Here is a 22,763-nt window from a genome sequence, read left to right as displayed (position 1 = left end):
CGATTTTATAGGTATTAGTTCTAAATGTATATTTGTATGAGTCAAAAGTATGTGCTTGTACGTGGTTTGTGTGTTAATATATTGTATCTTATCAAAAATCAAACTTATCCTAAAGAAAAAGGGCACATTATGACCAGCCTTAACTCATTGCCATTTTTTGTTGTAATTTGGGATAAAAATTTGAAGAGAAATTGTGTTTTTGTCTAAAATGGCCTTTGTAAAAAAATCATGTAAGGAATGTGCTTTAGAAATTATCTGAGCTCCCCCAAGCAAATAGTTCAGCTTATGGAGTACCGGAAACCTCTCAAAAGTTTCAAATGTCAATGTATTTATTCACTTCATTATCATGCAAAAAAGTTAGATTCACATTTGTTTCCATCAGCAACAGAACCAGTGCACTTCAGAAGTTGTTCTTCCAAACACGGAACCATTCCGCTTATGAGGATAAGTCTTCCGTGAAAGATGATTTCTTCAGACATTTGCTTTTTAAACATTGGAATTCTCAGTCAAGATGAACTGCTGAGGCTCTGTGAGAGTCACTAGAGACCCATCAACATTGGGTGGTTCCAACACGGTTCCCTTCTCAAAACACAGGTGTACGACATCCTTTTACACCTTTGTTATCTGCCTGCGTGTAGACCAGCAATAGAAAATGCAGGACTAATTCAAGGATCTGCGTGAGTTGTCATGCTCAGAGCAAAAACTTTGTAATCTTCCTTGAGCCTGGTATCTGGGTGTGGAATATTAATCAGTCTTATTGCCTCTCTTTCTCCATCCTGTTATTTCTTTTCCATATTTAGTCTTGCCAGATGAAACACAGGACACGCAGTGAAATTCACATTTCAGATAAACAGTATTTTTTAGTATGAGAATTTCCAAAACATTTCATGAGACATACCAAAAACTTTTCATTGTTTATCTGAAGTTCAAATTTAATGGGATGTGTCCTTTTTTCTTCTTTTTTTTCTCCTAATCTGGCAACCCTATCCATCCTGCCTCTCTCTTTTTCAATTGGGCTACCTATAAAGGGTGAGATCCAACCTCCCTCCGAACCCCTATGTTAAGATATCTTATAGAAATCTATAGTCCTAATACCCTTCCTGAAGGAAAATATTGGTCCATGCCAAGTTCCATGAATGCTTTACAAAGGACCAACTCAAATATAGGTGGCATAATCAAGTAGCTCTGTAAGATTAATGCCACCACATTCAAAAGTTCCCTTCACCATCCTGTTTCGAGATCTAAACTCTCCCCCACTAATCCCTTAAGTAATATTCCCCAGTAACTAGGACATCCAAAAACACGCCACACCTTAAAAATGCCCCTTGAGGAGTACCTGGATGGCTCAGTTGGTTAAGTGTCCCACTTCAGCCCAGGTCATGATCTCATGGTTTGTGGTTTCAGCTGTGCTGACAGCTCAGAGCCTGGAGCCTGCTTTAGATCCTATGTCTCCCTCTCCCTCTGCCCATCCCCCACTCAAGCTCTGTGTCTCTCACATGTAAAAATTAATTAATTAATTAATTAAATTCTTAAAAATGCCCCCTGGAAAGTGGTAGCACCTTCCAACTCAATACCAGGACCTCTTTTAAAATTCAGTTTCTTTTTCTTCAGAGAGGTAACGAACTAATCCATTACTCCCCTCATTACCACCCTACCACAAATTATTTTTATCAGTTTAGAGCTAATCATCTATGAAATTATAGAAAATCTGACATAGAAAGAACTCTTTTGATTGCTAAAAAGAGAGCGAGAAAAAAAGTCTGGGATATAGACACAGTCTCCTCAGGAGACTGGGTTGGGATTGGGCAGGTGATAGAATATGGACCTTGACAATGAACCAGTACCCCACAGGGAGACTTGCCAAAGCAAATTATAACAACCAGTAGTTTTTTTGGAGGAAATGAGAACTCAAGACATCCCAGAGTAAGAATAATGAAATCTAAGGCCAGTTTCTAGAACAGTTTGCAGAGAATAGAACTATGTTGGAATTCCTAAAATAGAATTTTCAAATACTCTTGTATCCCACAGTGAATCCGTGACACGATCTAAACGTGGTTGGTGTTTGGGAACAGTTTTGGTACCTACCTCCTCTCTTAACATTCCTATGAATGACAAGAAAATCCAAATTTCTTAATGTAACATTTCCATCTCATGGTCCCTGCTTGTACACATTTGCATTGATTTGCTTCATTTCTAAAGGATGAGAATTTGCAGAGCTGGTGACATTTCCTTCACTAGACACCAGAAATTCACCAGAGGGAGACAGATCTGTGCCTTCTCTTTTTAGGATCTGGTCACTGATACTTTAATAAATGTGGTATAAAGAAAATACATACCTACCACTGTTCTGTTTAGCAAATGTGAATCTTTTGGATAAGATTGTTGTTCTTAATGTAAAAAAAGTTTCTTTGTATCCAGTGAAATGCCTAATAAAGTGCTGGTACCAGTTATCTTTTTTTTTTTTTATTTCATAGTCATCAGTGTTGCATTATAAGTCCAAAAGTAGATCTCTTAAGTAGAACATGACTCAGAGCATGAGAAAATATAATTTTTTTTAAAAAATATGAATCATCATGTAAGGATTTCCTCTGTGAAAGGATATGTTCTCCACCAATAAAGGCAATGCCATGAGTACTGCCATTGCATCAAAGTTAGGTATCTCCAAATCTATTACTCTCAGCCTCTGATATTACCACAAAGAAGACCAATATCACTGCAACAAAATTATATTAATTTAGTATTATTATTATAAGATACCATTTTGAGGTTAAAAGCTTAGGTTAAATGAAATCTACTTTTGCTGAACCTTCACTATGCCCAATGCGTGAAACACTATTTCAAAAGGGAAATGCCTTTGTATGTCACCATACAAACCCTATGTATTGGAGTTCAAATCAGCCTTAAAACAAAATTTAAGCATTGTCATAGTATTTAAAAGACAACCCAGCAAAACAAAACAAAACAACATGTGCTCCAAGATAATTTTGGGGATTGAACTTGAACATAAGTGCCCCCCAAAACTCTGCCTATTATATACATTGGTGGGTTCATGACATGAGAGGATTTCTATTTATAAAGCTGTAATGATTTCTACATTTGCGAAACACTGTGCATTTGCAAATAATACTCCACATAATCATATCTTTGTCCTTAACATTGCAATAGTTGATCAGAGCCGTTATTCAGTCAGTTATTCAGCAAACACTTGCCAAGTACCTGCCCTACGCTAGGCTCCTTGCTAAGCACTACAAAACGTTTCTAAAATGTTCCTTAGGAGAAGGGATGAAGCACATCTTTGGTACTTTCTCAATGGAGCTAACAGGTGGCATCATTTTGTCCTCTAACAAATAAACAAAAAGCAAACATACATTTATTCTCAATGATCTTTTCAAGGTAATATCCCCAGATAGTAAAACTGTTCGAACACAGTTGTTCCTAAAAGCCTAAGAAGAAAAGGACAATTTCTGCAGTAAGCATAATTGGAAATTGGTTGGTCAGGGCCATACATGAGCGAAGAGTGGATTTCCCCTCCTCTCTCTGCCACATTCCCTGTCATCATGCGCAGGGCAGTGTGTACAAGCTTGGCTGCCACATTCTAACTGTGGCTCAAAAACAGCAAAAACTAGAGGCTCTATCTCTTCTCCTTCCTTTGCTTGCCTCCAGGACTTCAGATGAATTTTTTTCTCTCCAGAAGAGGCTGACCGCATAAAGCAAAGCAGCCCCCATAAATTGTCTCTTTCACACAGGATAAAAACGGTGATGCTCCCTAGATCAAAGGAGCGAAAGCATCATCTGGAATTGGAGGAAATACTTCTTTTTAAGTAGAAAGACCGTCCTGCAATGGACGGTTTCAGCATTGGCTCTCTCAACATGTGCCTCAACATAGTCCTTAGTAATAAGCCATAATAAAGGCTGCACTGGAATCAAGGGCCAGAAGCAAACCTACATGTAACTGGCACTTTCTACCATATTCATCCTTCAGTGGATAGAAGTATTCCTGGAACCATCTGGAGCTGGCTACTAAGTAAAGATGAACCACATCAAAACTACATTGAATTCTGGAAAGTGGGATTTAGTACCCCAAGTGACAGGGAGAGAAGAAGAATGCCAATGCCGGCAGTTCCCAAAGAACTCCTTGGCAGAATGCGTATTCTCCCCTCATACTTTTTCCCTCATAGAAATGTGTAAACTTGACCTCCTGGGGTTTTACTGAGAAATGATGAAGAGGAAATCTTTTGCCTCAATACAAGTGCTCAGCTATTATTAAACTGTGCTCTTTCATTTTTGGAGAAAAATGTGTCTGCAGGATGGTTTTTATTTTAGCAATAGGAAAAGGCAAAAATATTAATATAGAACCAATAATCCTTTTCTCATTGGGCTATAGGATTGTGAATCTTTGACTTAAACTTCGACAGGAAGAGGCACATCTTAGCAATGTCCGTACTCCCAGGGCATGGCAGTTATTACAACATGTTTGGAAGCAGTGAAATTAAATTGTGACTAGATGTGACCCAATCAAATGGTAGACAAGTGCTTGATGAGGGTCAGGCACATGCTGAGCACTGTTTGGTGGTGATGAGGGTTCAAAAAAGTCCAAGGCAGTATCCTCTACCTCTTTTTTCTCCTTGGAGAAATACTAGAAACATTGGAGGAATTTAGGAGAAAACATACTGCCTAGCGTTCTCTCCAAGGACAGAAAAACCTCTTCTCTTAACTATAAAGTCAACTGAGTCTTTGCAAAGAATATTTGCCCAAGGGAACTGGCTTGTGATGCATCTATTTAAAAAGAGCTGAGAAAGGGTGAGGGAGGGGATTACATTTTGAATATCAACAAAATCTCTTGCGAAATTTTCCATTCTTCTGCTTGTAGATACAAGTGAGTTTGCATGGATACATTATCTAGAATCCCACAGACTCCTGCTTCTATACAAGACCTCTGCTCACACACCCTTTTGGAAGACTGTTCCCCTCCCCACACTTTCCTGAGTCCCCAGAGGATGTTTCCTGTGTACTTAATAAAAAAACTCCACAACTTTCAGCGGCTGGCTGTTGTTATTGCCTCGTCTTGATGTTCACTTCAGCCTCCAATATTTGCCTCTTTTCCATGAGCCCCAAAAATCTGCCAGATAGGCACTGCTTGTCCGGTAAAGCCCTCAGGCGCCGAAGGAGTGAGCAATCATGGCTGAATGAAGGTAGGTGTGAAATGCTTCTCCTGCCTTTATGTTATATTCTAATAGAGGGTCTCTAGTACCCTGATAATTACCCAAATTCAAATCTCTCTCTCTTTCTCTCTCTTTCAGTCTCCCTCCCTCCCTTCCCACCCTACTCCCTCTCTCTGTTATGTATGGGCTTGGGACAGAAATTAATTCCAGAGACAGCCACCATGCTATTCTCAAAGTCATATGCTAGTCTCAAAGTCACTACTCCCCTCTGGGTACCAAGGCTTTCTTCCTGGTCAAATTTATTTTCATGAGTTTGCTTTCTCTCAAATTATTCTAGGAGGTTTCTTGGTTCTTAAACGAATAGGCCTCTGATGGACCCCCCCCCCTCCAATTCTGTTATTTAGACCTATTCCCAGATGTATGTACCTTAAAAGAGCCAGCAGCTCTGGCCAGCAGCCATCTCCATACAATGGGCAAATGACAAAATCGGGTAGAGGACTCTAATGTGCAGGTTCCCAGCTTCTCTTTAGTAGGAGTCCTCCTTCCTTTATCCACTACAAATAAAACTTATTTCCCCACAATCTGATGAGCTCATTCACAATGAAGTATTAAAAGGACTTAAAGTGATGTTTTTCAATGTTACTTACTTCAAAGAAGCATTTACAGAAAAGTAAAAAGTAAAACTCGCAAAATGATTTATCACAGGATGGCTTTCATAAGGGAAAGGCTAATGGATTCATGTCCCCCTTCCCCACCTGTGAGTTATCTTGAGAAGCCCTATGAAAACACCCAGGACTCCCTGTTGCAATTATCAAATTTTATCGTGCATACAATTACTGGAATCTTAAAAAAAATACAGTTTCTGGTTCAGCAAGTCAGAGATGGGGCACCAGCTTTCCTGTATCAGAGTGACTTAGCTCCTGCATGCAAGAGTAGGATGTCTCATTCTTACTGATAGAATTTCAAATAGTCGTAGTCACTCAAGAAGGGTATTCTTAGGACACTTTAGAGCCATGGTATGTCCTTGGCATTTCCTGTTCACTTTGCCAAGCTGGCTTTATCTCTGCCTGTTATTCTAGTCTGATGAATGGCCAGGCAGATTTTACTTTCTCAGTCCAAGATAATTTTTACCTTCTCAGTTTGTGATGGAAATAGAACTCTAATTTAAGCCCCCCAAAAGAAGGGGCTATTTCTCAGCCTAATCAAAACTGAAACAGAAGCAATTTGGGGATCATTGGATCTGGGATCTCACACAGTATCATGAGGGCTTGAATTTTCTCCTTCTCTCAGTTTTACTTTCCTCTGCATTGAATATATTTAAGGAGGGTTTTCCACATTGAGTCAAGATGACCAAAGAGCACTTCTTTTTCCCAGTAATTTCAACCAAAAAAGCAGAATTGAGTCTGACTGGTCTGAGTTGGGACTGAAGTCAGTTTCCCAATCAAGCACCACACAAATGAGAATGGAGTGAGATGGGAGATGGTCGCGTACAAGGAAAATCAAAACTCTGCTAGGTGGGAGAAGGTGCTCCTGTCAGGCACAAATATGGATGTCCTCTAGCAAGGTTTTCCCGTCACCTCTGAAAATCATGCCCTGTGTTGGAGCACTGCCTTTACTCATCGGCTTGGCCTTGATTGCTTTGACTTCAGCTCAGAGTCCCCAGAGGAGATAAGAAAGTAAAAACTAACATCAAGAAGATTTTTTTTAACATCAAGAAGATTTTTAACTTTTATGTTTTGGAGGGGGTTTTTTTCCACTTTTTTATTTTAAATGATTTCAAACTTACAGAAAAGTTGCAAAAATAGTAGAGAAAACTTCCGCATATACTTTCCTTGGAGTCATTTTTAATTTTTTTTAATGTTAGGCTCTTCTCATCTGGGAAATAGTGTGTTTTAAAGCATTATTCAAATTCTAGAAGCAATTAGGATGTCAGTACTGAAAACTTTAAAAATCTATATCCCTGAAGCCATTCATATAATAAAGTAGGTCTTCATTCAAAATGCACAATATACTAAAGCACCATGGAGAATATAAAGATTAAGTCGGTGGCTCATATAAAAAGAGGAGAGAGGAAAATCCCTAAGATATATAAAATATGAGAGGATATTATGTGTGCTGTTTAGTCCAAATAAGATGCAAGTTAGATTTCATGCTGTGGAGAAGTGACAGGCAATTCTGAGCAAGACCATTTCCAGAAGAAGGTAATATAGTGAAATTAATGGTTTTATAATGGGAGAAATTATAGCCTTGGTAGCACCAAATCATTTTCCCCTAATCAACACTAATCGCAGGAGGTCCAAAAGTCATCAGCTCAGTCCTTGGTGTCACTCTTGAAATCATGGGATGAACAGAATCTACCTGATATCTGAGATAAAGCATTTCTGAAATAAGGAAGTGAATGAAGGAGAGTGTAGGGTGTGTCTCTGTGAGTGTATGTGTGTCTGCGTTAATGTTTGGAGCTCGATAGGATTTTCTGCAGGATTTCTTCTTCAAAGTTACTTATTAATAAATGAATTGTAAACTTATTAGATGCCTCCATCTAATAAGATTCCTCACAAGGCCACATTTCCAAATTTGGGCTCCCATTTCAGCAGCTACAATTGCTTATGATGCCGCAAAAAGAAAAAGGCCTCCCAAATAAGAACTATTAGATAAAAACACGTTTTTAAACTAACAGTGGAAATATAAAAAGATGACTAGCAGCCATGGGGACATGAATGATTTTTGTGTTATTTACCAGTGAATCCCCAATACCAAGCACAATAACTGTGTATTTATTTCCCAGAGCTGCTATAACAAACTGGGTGGCTTAAAACAACAAATTTATTCTCTCACTGTTCTGGAGACTATAAGGTGTTGACACATTTGGTTGGTTATTGCTAGGAGATCTAGGGAGGGAAAACCATCCCATGCTTCTCTCCTAACTTCTAGTGGTTGTAGGAAACCTTGACATTCTTTGGCTTATGGATGAGTCACTTTGCCTCCATCGTCACACTGCCTTGTCTTCCATGCTTATGCCTATGTCCTCTCCTCTTCTTACAAGGACACCGCTCATCGCATTTAGGGACCACCTTAATCCAGTATGACTTCATTTGAACTAATTACATCTGCAAAGACCCTATTTCCAAAGTAGATCACATCTAAGATTCTGGCAGACACTCTCCAACCTACCACCAATTAGTACATTTCTTAAAGAAATGCTGGAATAACCACAGTGTGTTAAGAAATAATATCAGTGTAGCATCCATCTGCCTTCTGATAAATTCCCCTATAGTTCAATGGGTGGGCAAGCTGTTCAGTAAATTTAAACCAAAACAGTGTCAAATTAAATTCAAATCTCTAGTGTGTAAAAACCCACTTGGAACTTCTTTTCTTATAGACTGACAATATAAAAAAGCCTGGACACCATAAACAACATTCTCACATTGTTACTATATAACTCTGAAAAATAATGTTCTAACATACTCTGCTGAAATAATGTGTTTTTTTCCTACAACCTCTCCCCTGTTACATATCTCTGTAGATGTCTTCTCAAGGAGAATGACTACATGATTAATAATCCTTTTATCCTTTTTTTTATTTGCCATTTTTGGTTGCACTTCAAGAGGTATAATAAATTTGTGTTAACAAGTTTACAGAACAGCATCTAGATAGAACAGATTTGTTGTCTCGTGGTTCCATTTAGATAGTAATAAACTCTGGTGTTTCCATGAGGAGCAAACAAGGAAACAGAAACTGCATAGTCATTTGAACAGGGAAAAATTAACATGAATAATTATTAACTAAAGCTGGAGATTGAAGTGATAGAGTATTGCCTAGCATTCAGTAAGGAGAACCAGAACTCTAAAGAGTATAGAAATAGCAGAAACAAGAAGCGCCCTCAGACTCTAGATGTGAGATAGAACATCCAAAAAAAGAGGTCCTCTCAGAGTGAAATCATATCTAATTGGGCACTGCTGTGTCACTGGAACTTAATGGCAATCTGTCCTCTGGAGAAAGCCATCCAGAGGGAGATGTTATGCCTCAGAACTCATTGCATGTTGCTCAAGTGGGTGCAGAAGAAACCACAGACAGGGGTCTGCTCCACCGGAATCTCTGCTGCAGAGCCATTCCTAGGGAAAGCTGCTGGCCAATGGGTGTTTCTGAGCATCGTGCACTGAAGGAACACAATGCCAGAGAAGCCATATGCTGTAGGAACCCAACATTAGAACAATCATTTGGCAGGAGGCTGGCAAGAGATACAAACTGAGACCAGGAAGGCAATATTATACGTCCCTCCTTCAGGTCCTGTGATATTATGACTGATAAAAAATATATACAGTATTTGGTTTTCATCCACAATTCTTGGCTCACGGCTCCCAAAACCTTGAAATTTCCTAAGTGTTGATAAAGGTGTCTTTTGTTATGTTAATGTGGTGACTTTTGGATTCCCACCTAGGAATGGGGGCTGTTTGCCAATGAAGCCAATCACATGATTAGAGGGTTAGAACTTTCAATCCCATTCCCAGAAACTCCAGGGAGGAGAGAAGGACCAAAGGTTGAATCAGTCACCAATGGCCAACAATTTAATCAATTGTGCCTATGTAATGAAGCCTCCAGCTCGGAAAGAGTATGGAAGCTCCTGTGCCTTTTCCCTATGGCTTACCTTATGCACCCCTTCCATCTAGCTGTTCCTGAGTTATGTCCTTTTATAATAAACAGTAATCTAGTAAAAATGTTTTTCTGAGTTCTGTGGGTGGCTGTAGCAAATGAATTGAACCCAAGAATGGGGTCTTGAGAACCTCTGGTTTGTAGCCAGTGGACAGTACAGGTAATAACATGAACGTCCTCGGAGTATGGAGGACGACAATCTTTGTAAGATTGAACCTTCAACCTGTGGAACCTGATGCTATTTCTAGGTAAATAGTGTCATAATTGAGTTGAGTTGTGATTAATTCTTAGATACCTTATTGGTGTCCAAGAAGTGTTTGATGTTGTATAGGAGGCCCTGCCAATACATATGTTGGAATTAGATCCAAGAACCTAAAAAGAGTTCCCCTCCAGTGTGCTCTACCCCTAAAACTTAACATTGTGCCAGCTGAAAAAGGAAATCTATTTAAAGGGCCCAGCTATATTTTCACAACACAGGCAATTAGGTATTGATTTGGAGCTATAAATTCATAACTGGCACATCTGGACATCAACTTCCTTAGTTTGCAAACTGAATTTAATTATCTTTCCATGGCTTAATGACATATTCTAGACTGCTAACTTTTAGCATATTTTCATTGCTTAATGACATATAGACTGTAAACTTTTATAGGGAAGAGAAAGTTTCTCTAAATTCCACAAGTGCTAAGAGAACAGCATAACATTGGAGGTCAAATATCTGATGTGTCCTATTGTGACATTTCAACATAGTGATCTTCAATACTGGGCCAATTACAATGCTTTTTATCTTTAATATGAATAAAATTGAAATCATTACATAAAATTATTTTTAATTCAAAAGTCTAATTAGCATTATATCTACTTTCAATTATTTATTTCTCACCTCATGCTTTTTTTTTAAAACTCTTTATGACTACATTGTTGTTTCTGTTAACTGTAACTGTTAACACTAGAAGGATCTAGCCTGTTTTAAGCATCTTTTATGGACTAGTACTTCCCTTATCTCATCTTATTTGTCAATATTGACATTGGAATTTCAGTATTATCATCTCCATTTTCTTTATTTAGATAAAACAAGACTTTAAGTTTAATAACTCTCCCAAGCCTTCATAAGCTAATAAATGGTTGAACCAAGATATAGATGCAAGCATCAATGTATGTATCAATGACTCATCAGGCCCCCATATAGCCTCTTGAAGAAAATAATACTAGTGTTAAGAAAAAAATTATAAAATAGTTATACCATTGCTACTGACTATTTGGCTTTTTTCCCCTTCAGTTTTAAGGCCAGAGAGCATCATTGCTTCTTGCAGAGTTAGACCAGATATAGCAGATCAATGATGATTATTTTTTAATAACATACATCATAACTTATGATGCTTATTATGTATACTTACAGGAACTAACTGTAGTCATTTTTTCCACTTCACCTTCTTGTTTCCCCATTCCATTTTACTCAGAACCTGGTGTTCATAGGTCTTCTTCTGTTATCACCATCTGACTCACAGAGATTCCCTGTTAATATCCAGGGGAAGGTGAAGCAAAGAATAAGTTTATCACCAATTCTTACAATTATTTCCTTGGAGATTTAATGGAGTAGATCAATAAAGACAAACTATTAAGCGGCAACTTAAAGAATAAAGAAGCTGTGCAAACAAACATCCTGTAGATCAGTGGACAGTAATGAATCTTCTCCTTCAGTAACTTGCTTTAGAACCTACCTAGGAAATACTCCACCCTGTCTTTGACTGCTTAAAATATTTTATTATTTGACAAAATAAACACATAATCCACACATTGATTAAAATGTTACATATATTTAATTCAAGTGTATTGTGAAAGCTCACAATGCCAGCGAGGAACTTTTATAAGTAACTCATTCACTACTTGTTGAATACATATTATGTGCTAGGCTGGTGATACAACAATGAACAAAACAAAAATCACAGCTGTCCTAAGGCTCAGAGTGTAGCATGGAAGACTGACTATAAAAATAAACAAGTAGTTTTATGGTATATTAGAAGGTTATATGGGGAAAAAAAATAAAGCAGGAAAGGGGTATTGGGAACGTGTAGGTGACTACAATTTTAAGTGGGAAGCTGAGGAAAAGTCTTACTGAGAAGGTAGCATTTGAACAAAGACCATCTTTGCTCAAAGGTAAAGTGAGCCATGTCAACATCTGGAGAAGAACACTCCAAGCAGAGTTTATCAGACATCTCTTATGCATCCCTGAGACCCTCTTGGCCTCATCTGTGTCTTGTTCCAGTTTTATGTGGAGTCTGATGGATATAATTTCTTTTCTTCTGCCCCAGGGCTTCTTGTTGATGTTGCTGCCGACCCTTGGGCACTTAAACCCACAATTGCACAAGTTGGAAGTGCAGGGGAATTAATGCCCATGTGGATAAACTTTAACCAATGCAAAAGACGAGCCTGTGGATAAATTCTTCCCCCTTAATGTTTCCCAGGAACACTGCTGCTTAAGAGTGCAGTCTATTGAATCAAACAACTAATTGCACTAAATAGATGGCAGCTCAGTGTGTCCTTGCATTGGTTCTCCATCCTTTTCTGCATCTTTCTTCTCTTCCGTGAGAAAGAGAAATATCACATAAGCTCTATGCCTCTGTTTCTGGGTAGCCTAATCTAAGACATAAAAGGAAAAAGAAGTGCAAAGTCCTGAGGTAGAAATATGATTGACACACTAAAGAACAGCAAGAAGGCCATTGTGGTAAGGCGAGATGGAGCAAAGGGAAGAATAAAAGGAAACTAAGTCAGAGATGTCATTGAGGACCAATCATGTAAGGTCTTATAGACACTGAAGAACTTTGGCATTGGTTCTGCCTGAAGTAGGAAGTTATTGACATGATCTGACTTATGGTTTAACCGGATCACTATGAACACTCTGTTAAGAGACTGAGAGGAACAAGGGTAGACATGGAAAACCAGTTAAAAATCTTCCCTAAAAATTCTGGTAAGAGATGATGGTGGTTTGGGCCAGTAGCGGCAGAGATGAAGAGGTGTGGTGGATTCTGGTTATATTTTGAAGGTAAATATATCAAGACTTTAGGGAGTGAGAAGGAAGAGGAAGTAAAGATGACTCTGTTGAAACTTGATTTGATACAAAATGTAAGGAAGAAAACAAGGAAAGAGTAGGTGTGGGAAGAAAGCTCAAGAATTTGGTTTTGTACATGCTAAATTTAATATACTCATTAATCTCCAAGTGCAGATGTCAACAAAACAGTTGCATAACATGTCTAGATTTTAAGGGTTTATGTTTAAAGTTTCAGAACAGTAATAATCAGTATTGTTAATGTTTAAAGACATGAGACTGAATAAGATTACCATGGAAATGAGCATAACCAGAGAAAAGAAGGGTGCAGAAACCAAGCCCTACCAGGATACTCCAACAGTAAGTAAGGGACATAGAGGAATCCACAAAGAAGACTGAGGAGTGGTCAATGAGGATGATGAAAACCAGGAATGGTGTCCACTTAGAAAAAAAAGAAAACACTTCAAAAAGAAAAGAGGATAAAATGAGAGAAAAGAAATAAATGATTTATTGTGTCGAATACTGCTGAAAGTACAACTAAGATGAGCATTGATATTTGATCAATCAAATACCAAGCACTTGATATTTAATTTAGCAACTGGGACTTTTTGACAACAGTATTTTTATTGGAATAATAGAGACAGAAGCATGATTTGACTGAGTTCAAGAGAGAATGGCAGAGGAGGATGTAATGTGGAAACTTGTAGACCTTCTCCTGTGATTGCCACCATGTATTCAGTAAAACTGAAAGCAAATTCATCAGCTGAGAGTAAGCATGGGTGAGTAGGTGCTGAAGGTAAGGAGAGAGGAGAGAGCACAAAATAGTCATCTATCACCCTTTCTGTTTGAGAATTCTAAGTTACTTTCATTCTAAGCTACCTACTCCCAAATCCCCTACCCTAACCACCAATGCCAAATGGTAACCAAAGTAGAATTCACGGAGGGGTTTCATAGTGAGCAGAACCTGGTAAAGTAAACAACTTTGCTCACTCAAATTCTCTATTTTCTCTGGGGCACTTGGGATAGGGCCAAGCATGGTCTCTGTTTTTATCACTTGAAATGTTTTCAGCAACAACTAATCCAACTTCATGTCCCATCCCAATGGTTCAATTGATACCCAATTAGTTCTGAGGGTGAGGAGTCAGGCTGAGCTTCTTTTCCTGCTTGGAATGACTTCTTGAGAAAAAGCTGAACCAACTTTCTCTGGTAGGCATCTAGGGGATTCTGGATGTTTTGATGAGGCAAGATGAATCCAAAGTTTCCTTTCTTTCTTCTAGGCATCTAGAGATGCCCTAGATTGAACTTCTAGAGATGCCCTAGAAGAAAGGAAGAATGAGTTAGAATTTCTATGCCCCAGGAAATTTTAAGAACTTAACAAATATTGTCTCCTTCTTTTTGGTCTGCTTCCATTTGGCTATCCTTCATTATATATATTTTTCAGATACATAGACCTTCTTTTCCATGTCTGGATTGGGAACTACATTTTTCCTTGTCTTATAAACAAAATAAATTGCATTTAGAATGCTTTCCTTCTTAAAATAAACTTTACACATGCATTATGTCTGTCATGTTCACAAAAACTGTATCAGAGAAGTATCTGATTTTGTAAATAAAGAAACTGAGGTTTTAAATGACCTATTCAAATTTATGTATCTAATGAGCAAAGGATTATGTTTGCCCAATACCCTTTTACCACAGATCTCATAACTTTCACTAAGATTATATTTACCCATCTTTTCTCTGCTGTCTACTACAATTATAGCACTATACCAACCCAATAAAATTCTAGATGGATTCAGCTAATCTAAGCTTAGAATATCCAACTAGAAATTGATTAGCAATGGACATGTACCTTACTGATCAAAGATTCTAAACCTTTCTGTCAGTGGAAACATATACTTCATCAGTAAAAATAGATGAAATTTTTCACTAGTTACTAATATGTTTAAGGAAGACTTAAATTTCCTTAAGCTACAGAATTCTGGAGAATCTGCAAGCCAATATTTTAGCCAGCCAGTACCCTGTACATTAAAGAAAATCATAAGAAGTCTCACAGACCAGGAAGACTATGACAAAGGAGTTGGGGAAAGGAAGGGAAAAAAAAAAGAAAGAGAAAATCTAGGTTTTATGGGAAGAGAAACTAACATTTATCCAGCTTTTGTAATCTGCCAGGCATTTTATACATATTATTTCAACCTTGAGAGCCATGAAGTAGAAGTAGGATCTCTCAAAGACTAATAATGTTCAAAACATTGTAAACTTTGTAAGTAGGATTTCCACCCAATATTCCCTGACTTCCCACCTCATCTTCTTTGGAAAGGCTATTTTATTCCCAAGGATCCTAAAATACTTGCCAATGGCAACATGGTTACAATAAATGTATTTGAGCCAACAGACATAAACATATATGTAATAAACACTTAAAGAAAAAAAAAAAGTCCAATTCCTCCATAATATGCCAACCTAGGCAATTAACTAACACAAGTCTAGAATCACAAGGTGTCTTATTTTGAAAAGGCCATGATAGAGCCTGCTATCTTCCTGTACATGCTGTTTTCAAATGTGAATAGTTTCTTTCCAAGGCAGCTAAAAAGAAGGCAATTTTGCCAAAAAGAACAATGTGTAATCCGATGTTTTGCCTGTCTTTATCAGTTCATCCTTAGAGATGTTAACTGTATGCCCAAACCTAAATTAAGAATCAGAATCTCAATAAATAATTGAACTCTTAGGGTGCCTGGGTGGCTCAGTCAGTTGAATATCCAACTTCAGCTCAGGTCATGATCTCACTGTTCGTGAGTTCTGGGCTAACATCTCCAGGTCTGGAGCCACCTCAGATTCTGTATCTCCCTCTCTCCACCCTTCCCTTGTTTGTGCTCTCTCTCTCTCTCTCTCTCTCTCGCCCTCTCTCTCTGCCTCAAAAAAAAATAAACATTAAAAAAAATAATTGAACTCTTATAAGGAAGAGACATTCATGTATTGATTGAATTAACATTTTAATTAAAAACTCCTATTTTTCAGGTATTCTCCTATATCCTTTAGATACAGGGGTGAACAAAATATAAACATACTTGTTCTCATGGAATAAACATACGTTATAGGAGGGCTAGGAGAGCCATAGCCAATATAGGAGAGCTAAAGCCAATTATCAGACAGTTACATAATCACAAATGTAATACAATATATGAAGTGAAAATAATGAGTTGTAAGTAAGCATACAAAAAAATCACTTGACTTATTTTGGAAATCATAGCAGATTCCTAGAAGAAGTGAGACTTGAGTTCAAAAGGACAAGTAGGTGCTGGCTAGCTGAAGAGAGAGGAAGGGTCAGGGAAGGCATGGGCAGCAGCATTAAGTGGAAGCATGGAATGCTCTGGTTTCAGAAGGAATTCCATTAATGCTTTTGGGGACTGAGGAGGGAGGAGCTTGAGACGGAGCTAAAGAGGTTATTCAAGGTCTTGTGGACTTTGAGAAGCACTCTGGACTGTATTTATTTTTTTATTTTAATTTTTTAAATATGTATTTATTTATTTTGAGAGAGAGCATGCACACGTGCGCAAGCAGGGAGAGACAGAGAGAGGGAGAGAGAGAATCCCAAGCAGGCTCCGCCTTGTCAGCACACATGCAGGGCTCCATCTCATGAACCATGAGATCATGACCTGAACCGAAATCAAGAGTACAACACATAACCAACTGAGCCACCTAGGGGCCCCTGGCCTGGATTTTGAAGGCAATCTGATGCTGTTAAAAAATTTTTAAGCAAGAGAGAGAACTAAACAGATTTGTTTCTTGAAAGATTTCTCTGGATGCTATGAATAAATTGGAAGGACCAAACAAAAATATTTTTCAGGAATTCAGGAAAGAGAGGAGGATGGTTTGAACTAGAATAAGGGTAATAGAGGTGGAGAAGAGTAGGTGGGCTTCAAAACACAAGAATTAGTGTTTAATTCAATATGGGGGTCGAGAAGAAAGAGGGTCTGATATTACGTCCATGTTTCTAACTTGAGAAAATCATAAAATTGTACTAATCATAAAAATGGAAGAAATCCAAGGATACACACATTTGGAAAGGTGCAGTATTGTTCCAACTTTAGACATAATGAATTTTAGATACTTGTTTGATGAGGAGGATCTCTTAAGTAGGCTTGCTGGGTAAACTGGATGATGATACAAATTTGAGAATGTCTCCAAATCTATTTAGGTACAGAGCCTAGATTGAAACAAGGCTCCTTCTCAATTATTTAGGTTGTATTGCACAGTGACAGCAGGACACAGATATGCACAAAGGAGAAACCAATAACAGATACCCCTTGTGACAAGTATTTTCCTCCCATGTGGGCCCTCAAATTAACTGACCTTTTATCCTTCATCATCTAAGTGACTTCCTTGTTTCAGTTCTATTGGGATAGGATTTGAGCCATCAACAAATGGTAATGAAGATGTGAAAGCAACATTGCCTAGAACTTTTCCCCTTAAGGTGTGGAAAAGGCTAAAATTTTAAGAATGAAAAACATCTTCATAGATGAAAATTTTACAGTGTAGATTAAACAGAAACCAGGGGCTAATATCAAGAAAGAGAATATAGTTCATCAAGGATAAATTCTCAACATTGACCTAAGTGGTATACAGGGTATTCAAAAAATACGTGCTATACATCATGCTTATAATTAAATTCATAGATGAAAGACATTTAATTATTAGGCAAGACAAACAAAAATTTTTAAAAATATGTTCAAACATATGGTATGGATTATTTGTTCAGTCAATAAACACTTGTTGAGGAATCATCATTTGACAGACTCTGTGTTATATCTGTATCTCAAGACGTAGAGAAGAATAAAATATTAGTTTCTTCATTGAAGAAAGTCAAGTTTTAGGGGAAGAACAGAGAACTATCAAAAAGTTACAAAACAAACGTACTCAAAATAAGTATGTGTTTCCATGGGAAATTCCACGGGAACATTTAAATTGGATCGATTAAATTGGCTGGGGTAAGGATATTTCAATTTGATTTTAAAAAAAAGGTGAATGTGCCAAACTGAAAATGGCAGAAGGCCTTTATAAGCATAAGACATAGTTTGGCAAAAGAAACAGAAGAATGAAAGCTTGTGGTGGACTGACTGATATACAGGTATATGGTGGGAACCAGTGGGAACTGATGGAAAAAGAGTCTGGGATGGTGGATTAGGGTTCTGTGTACTGTGCCACGGGTTTTACCCTGCAGGTAATGAGGGATCATCTGATCGATTCCCAAGAGAGAGGTGAGCCATGTTCCACATGGGACCGAGTCTGGATATTGGTGGAGTAGGATGGTTACCTGAGCAGTCATGGCAATGTTACGAATCAAGTTCAAAAGATAAGAAGCTGTTTAACATTAGGAAAGCCAAATCTGTCAAGCGTGAGGGCTGAGCACTATAGATGAATAATAGTACAAGGTAAATGGTTGCAGGAATGGGTTGAAAATAAAAAGGCAAAGACAGAGTAAAATAAAGGGCCCCAAGAACTAAGGAACAGCAGATTCACTTAATAGGCCTCTGTCTAGGACATGGGTGAGTGAGTTGGTTTAGTTAAAAGGGATGAAGTTTAGGGAGCTCTCGCAGAGGGAGACATAGGTTGTTAAACAAGGAGCTAACATAATCAGACTGGTATTTTAGAAGAATTGCACTGGAGTATGGAGTATTTTAGAAGAATTGCACTGGAGTATGGAGCGAAGATAAGGGTCAGGAAAGCGTTCTTTTGTGAATGTGAAAAAGAGAAAGACTTTGGTGAAAGTTTAAACTAGTTTATGGGCCAGAACAGTTTGGTCAGGAAGGGGAAAGATAAAATGCTGCCAGAGAGGTTGGGTAAGACTGCAAGGTGATTTGCAGGATGGGTAGATTTTGGCTCAATAGTGAGGAATGGGGAAGGGACTCCACATTGGAGGAAAAGGTAGCAGAACTTATTACAGGATAGCAGATTTGGGAAACTCCTGAGCCAGACTCCATCTGGTGTTTTGGTATTCATATCTGGTTCTCAGCATGAACTCTCTTTTGGAAAGGATTGGTAACTGTCCTCAGCACCATATTTGTTACTGTCCAGTGGCTTCCTGCATCGGTCACCTTCAAAAGTTTCAGCACAAAATCCTGTGGGTTGGAAACCAATACAATAATAGTTAATCCATGGGTTTGCATTTAGAGGATATTTTGTGCCTTGGTGTAGTAGAAAGAACTTGAGCTTTAACCACATACTAGCTAAATGATTGATGAAAATTATCTTACAATAAGAAAGATGGCTGTCTGTCAAAAGAAAAGAATGATATGGTTTAAGTATCTGCACATTGAGCTGCAGAGATGTTCTGCAGACTGGCCACTGCTTTTTAATGATTGCATTGACGTCAGACGGTGTCTAGTGCAACCAGCTATTTTTATATATCAATTGAAAATGCAGCAGCTATCTCTCCTCTGAATTAGATCACAGAGCAGCAATGAAAACACATGCCTCTGCCATAAGGTAGATGAACAGGCACTTCTGGGTTATGTTAGAGAGAATATGAGTTTTTCTCAATCTGCCCTGGAGCAATGGTTACAGTTGTCAATTGTACAAATCACTGGGTACCTTTTCGTGAAGTATTTGTAAGAAAGGAAGAAAGGGAATATTTTGCTTCGCTGATCTGAGAATAGCTACAACAAAGCTGAGCACAGTACACACAGCAAACCAATCTGCTTAGGAAAGCAGCAAGATTATCAATGCCAGACAAGGAAAGAATGTCCTTTTCTCCATGTTAATGGTGATTCCATTAATGAAAAGGAAATTGGAGGATCAGGTTCCGGTCCAAGGTCCTGGGACCCAGGACGTCTGAGGGGGCTGGGTCCATGAAGAATTCTTCCAACTGGATATTTTCTGATGCAGCTGTTCCTGAAAATACCTCCTGATGTTGCCAGATGGGAATCTCTGGATTAGAAAACCTTATGCATAAGCACACAGCAGCAGGACAACTGTGACTGGTATTCTCAGCAGAATGCCAGAGTAGCTCTGAATATATTTTCATGTGCTCTCATACTTTGATAGGAAATAAAGAAAATGCATGATCAACAAACATTGCATAATACATGCTCAAGAAAAGTCTCATAATCATGATGACAAAGGTCATAGTAGATTTTTAAATCTCCCTATATAAAATCAGTTCCTTGTGCATACAGTTTTGTTTGTTGGAGAAGGTAGAAACCCATTATTTTATAAAATTTGGGGGTGAGGTGGGAGGAATAAACATTCAAATTCAAAACCATCAGCTTTTTGTGACTCTATGCTATTTCCCAGATAAGTACAGACATTTCAGCAAGACCTTTGTTTGCTGGGCAGTATTATATGACTGCACTTTATAAATTCCGAATTTTAAATTACAGATGATAATATCAGCTCCCAAATGTCAGACATCATGATGAACTGGCTTTTCAACTTTTTAAGCCATTCACTTTCCTCCCTTCCGAAATGTCAAATGTAAAGGCTCCTGATAACAAAGCTGTGCAAAGCTTGTTATTTATTTTTTTTTTTTTGCAGGAATCATAATACTTAATGGACAATTCTTCCAAAGCTTGTTTCATATGTGTTCTTTGCTTGATATTCTAATTGTTCAGACTGTACCAGCTTTTGAGTAAACTAATCAATAAAATCTACCTCCCCCCAATATAGCAGTTTTGAAATGATTGCTTTCACCACTTCCATAGCACTAAAATTGTGTTTAAAATGTCAATTTAATGCCTAATTAACCTCTTACTTTTAATTTGTCTTTTGTTCCAGACACACAGATGTTCATTTTGCCCTTTTGGAAAGTGAAGGTAGAAGAGCTAAAAAAAGAATGTCAAGGCTCATGAATTTTTCTTCATTAACATCTTAATCTAGCAAAACTGACATAAGAATTGCACCTTGTATTTCATGGAATGTTGTTATAAAGTGATATTAAAAACTGGACTGTCATGCTTTTTTCCCCTACTTTCATCAAAGCTAAAATGGAAATATTCATTGTTGAAAAGCACAGAAATTAAACTGTCGGTTGTTTGGAGGATTGATTTACTTATAAATATACTCATTTACTCATTCATTCAACACATCTTTATAGGGTATCAACCAAGTTCTAAGCACTAGGCTAGGTAAGAAATACAAGGTAAACAAAACACAGCATCTGAGTTTGAGGAGTTGGAATTTATGGTGGGAACAAGCTATATCATAGTTATAGTTAATAAGAACTTAATAGGTCAAAGACTATCTCTTTTTTTCTGAACATGACTTTGAAATTAAGTTCCTGAAGTTCTGAAAAGACTATTACACAATAATTCTTTAAAAAAAAAAAAAACCACCTTACCTCAACTATAATCTAACATAGCTCTAAAGGATACTCCTCCTTTGTTTAGGTCACATTGCCATTCAGCTTTCATCCTTTTGCTCAGCTATGTCTCCTTGAGAACATGAAACAGGTCGCAGTGCCCTTATACATGCCGTAATACAAACAAATTCAGATTCCCAACAGTGACCCTCATCAAAGTAACTGTATGTATTGCTCCATTTTCAGCAAATTCGTTTTCTATTTTCTTTTGTATCTCTCAGGAAAATGAGTGGGCATTCTAACCAACTCTGATGATTGCAACCTTGACTTTCATTACAAAGAGAGCACATAACTTTCAGATAGCTTAATTGATGAACAAAACTGTTGACACAGAAGATTCAAGCACCCTTCCTCCGTATTAGCAATGGAAGAGAATAAATATCGTCATATGTTATATGCACCAAACATCTCTGGAAGGATGCCCAAATTCAGATTCCAGAGGCCTGTATCTTCAGATTAAAACTATTCTGCACCACCAGGAATAGAAGGGCTCGACATTTTTCTCAATGAGAAAAGCATTGTCGATTGAAGATTGTTAACTCTGATAATAACACCTAACCTTATTAAATTCCTACCACGTTCTTACTTGCAGGTACTGTGATTCACTTTTCTCATGCTTCATCTCAGGTCAGCTCTCACTTCCACTGCTACAATCCTAAAAACAGGCCATGGGCCAAGGGTAGCCCCATGCACATAGGACACCTTCAAAGCCTACTGCATGTAATCACAACAGCCAACTGGCTGTGCAAGTTAATGGAACTTGAATATATAAAGGTAACTTCGGCGGTGAGGACCAAAGAGAGTTCTATTTATTACTTTATATTTGAGAACAGAGAAGTAAGCAAAGTTGTATGGTGCTGAGGGATCAGAAGGAGTGGAGATAAGAATGAAGCTCTGGGTGGCATATGGTGGCTAAAGGACTTTTCATCACAAAGATGCCTATGGTTTAGTTTTAATTTGTTCATATGTATGTGATGTTACATTTGTACTCTGATATACTTCAGGAAAGTCTGCTACTGGGGCGCCTGGGTGGCTCAGTCGGTTGAGCGTCCGACTTCAGCTCAGGTCACGATCTCAAGGTCCGTGAGTTCGAGCCCGGCGTCGGGCTCTGGGCTGATGGCTCAGAGCCTGGAGCCTGCTTCCGATTCTGTGTCTCCCTCTCTCTCTGCCCCTCCCCCGTTCATGCTCTGTTTCTCTCTGTCTCAAAAATAAATAAAACGTTAAAAAAAATTTTTAATAAAAAAAAAAAGGAAAGTCTGCTACTCACACAAAATGACCTTGTATAGGTAGGTGTATGTTTATTTTTGTTAGTTAATGGTAGGGGAGGGTTGCAATTTTTTTGGATATGTAAAAATTTGAAAAGATCCCAGGGTCTTTGTGTCAGTCTCAGGGTTGACACAGTATGAGAAGAACAACATGAGCAAAAGAGCAAGTCAATTCATTAAATCAGAGCCAACTGTTGGAAGATGGTGTCCAAAGCCAGAGGTGGCCATGAGAACACAAGTCCCTCTGGAGCTCATGGCAATCTGGGAAAGGGCTGTGGTCTTCC

The 22,763-nt window shown here is 38.1% G+C and overlaps 1 long non-coding RNA gene across 1 annotated transcript; it reads left to right on the top strand.

Annotated features, from left to right (window-relative positions):
• The first annotated feature begins 4,389 nt into the window (after positions 1–4,389).
• On the top strand, positions 4,390–21,799 carry LOC109275852 (uncharacterized). Its single transcript, XR_002084409.2, has 2 exons — positions 4,390–5,192; positions 21,436–21,799. It is a non-coding gene; the product is annotated as an uncharacterized LOC109275852 (long non-coding RNA).
• Positions 21,800–22,763: the final 964 nt, after the last annotated feature.

Source organism: Panthera pardus, unplaced genomic scaffold, assembly GCF_024362965.1.
Source record: "Panthera pardus isolate Hobbes unplaced genomic scaffold, ASM2436296v1 HiC_scaffold_2, whole genome shotgun sequence".
NCBI lineage: Eukaryota > Metazoa > Chordata > Mammalia > Carnivora > Felidae > Panthera > Panthera pardus.
This window is presented reverse-complemented; position numbering and strand designations above follow the sequence as displayed.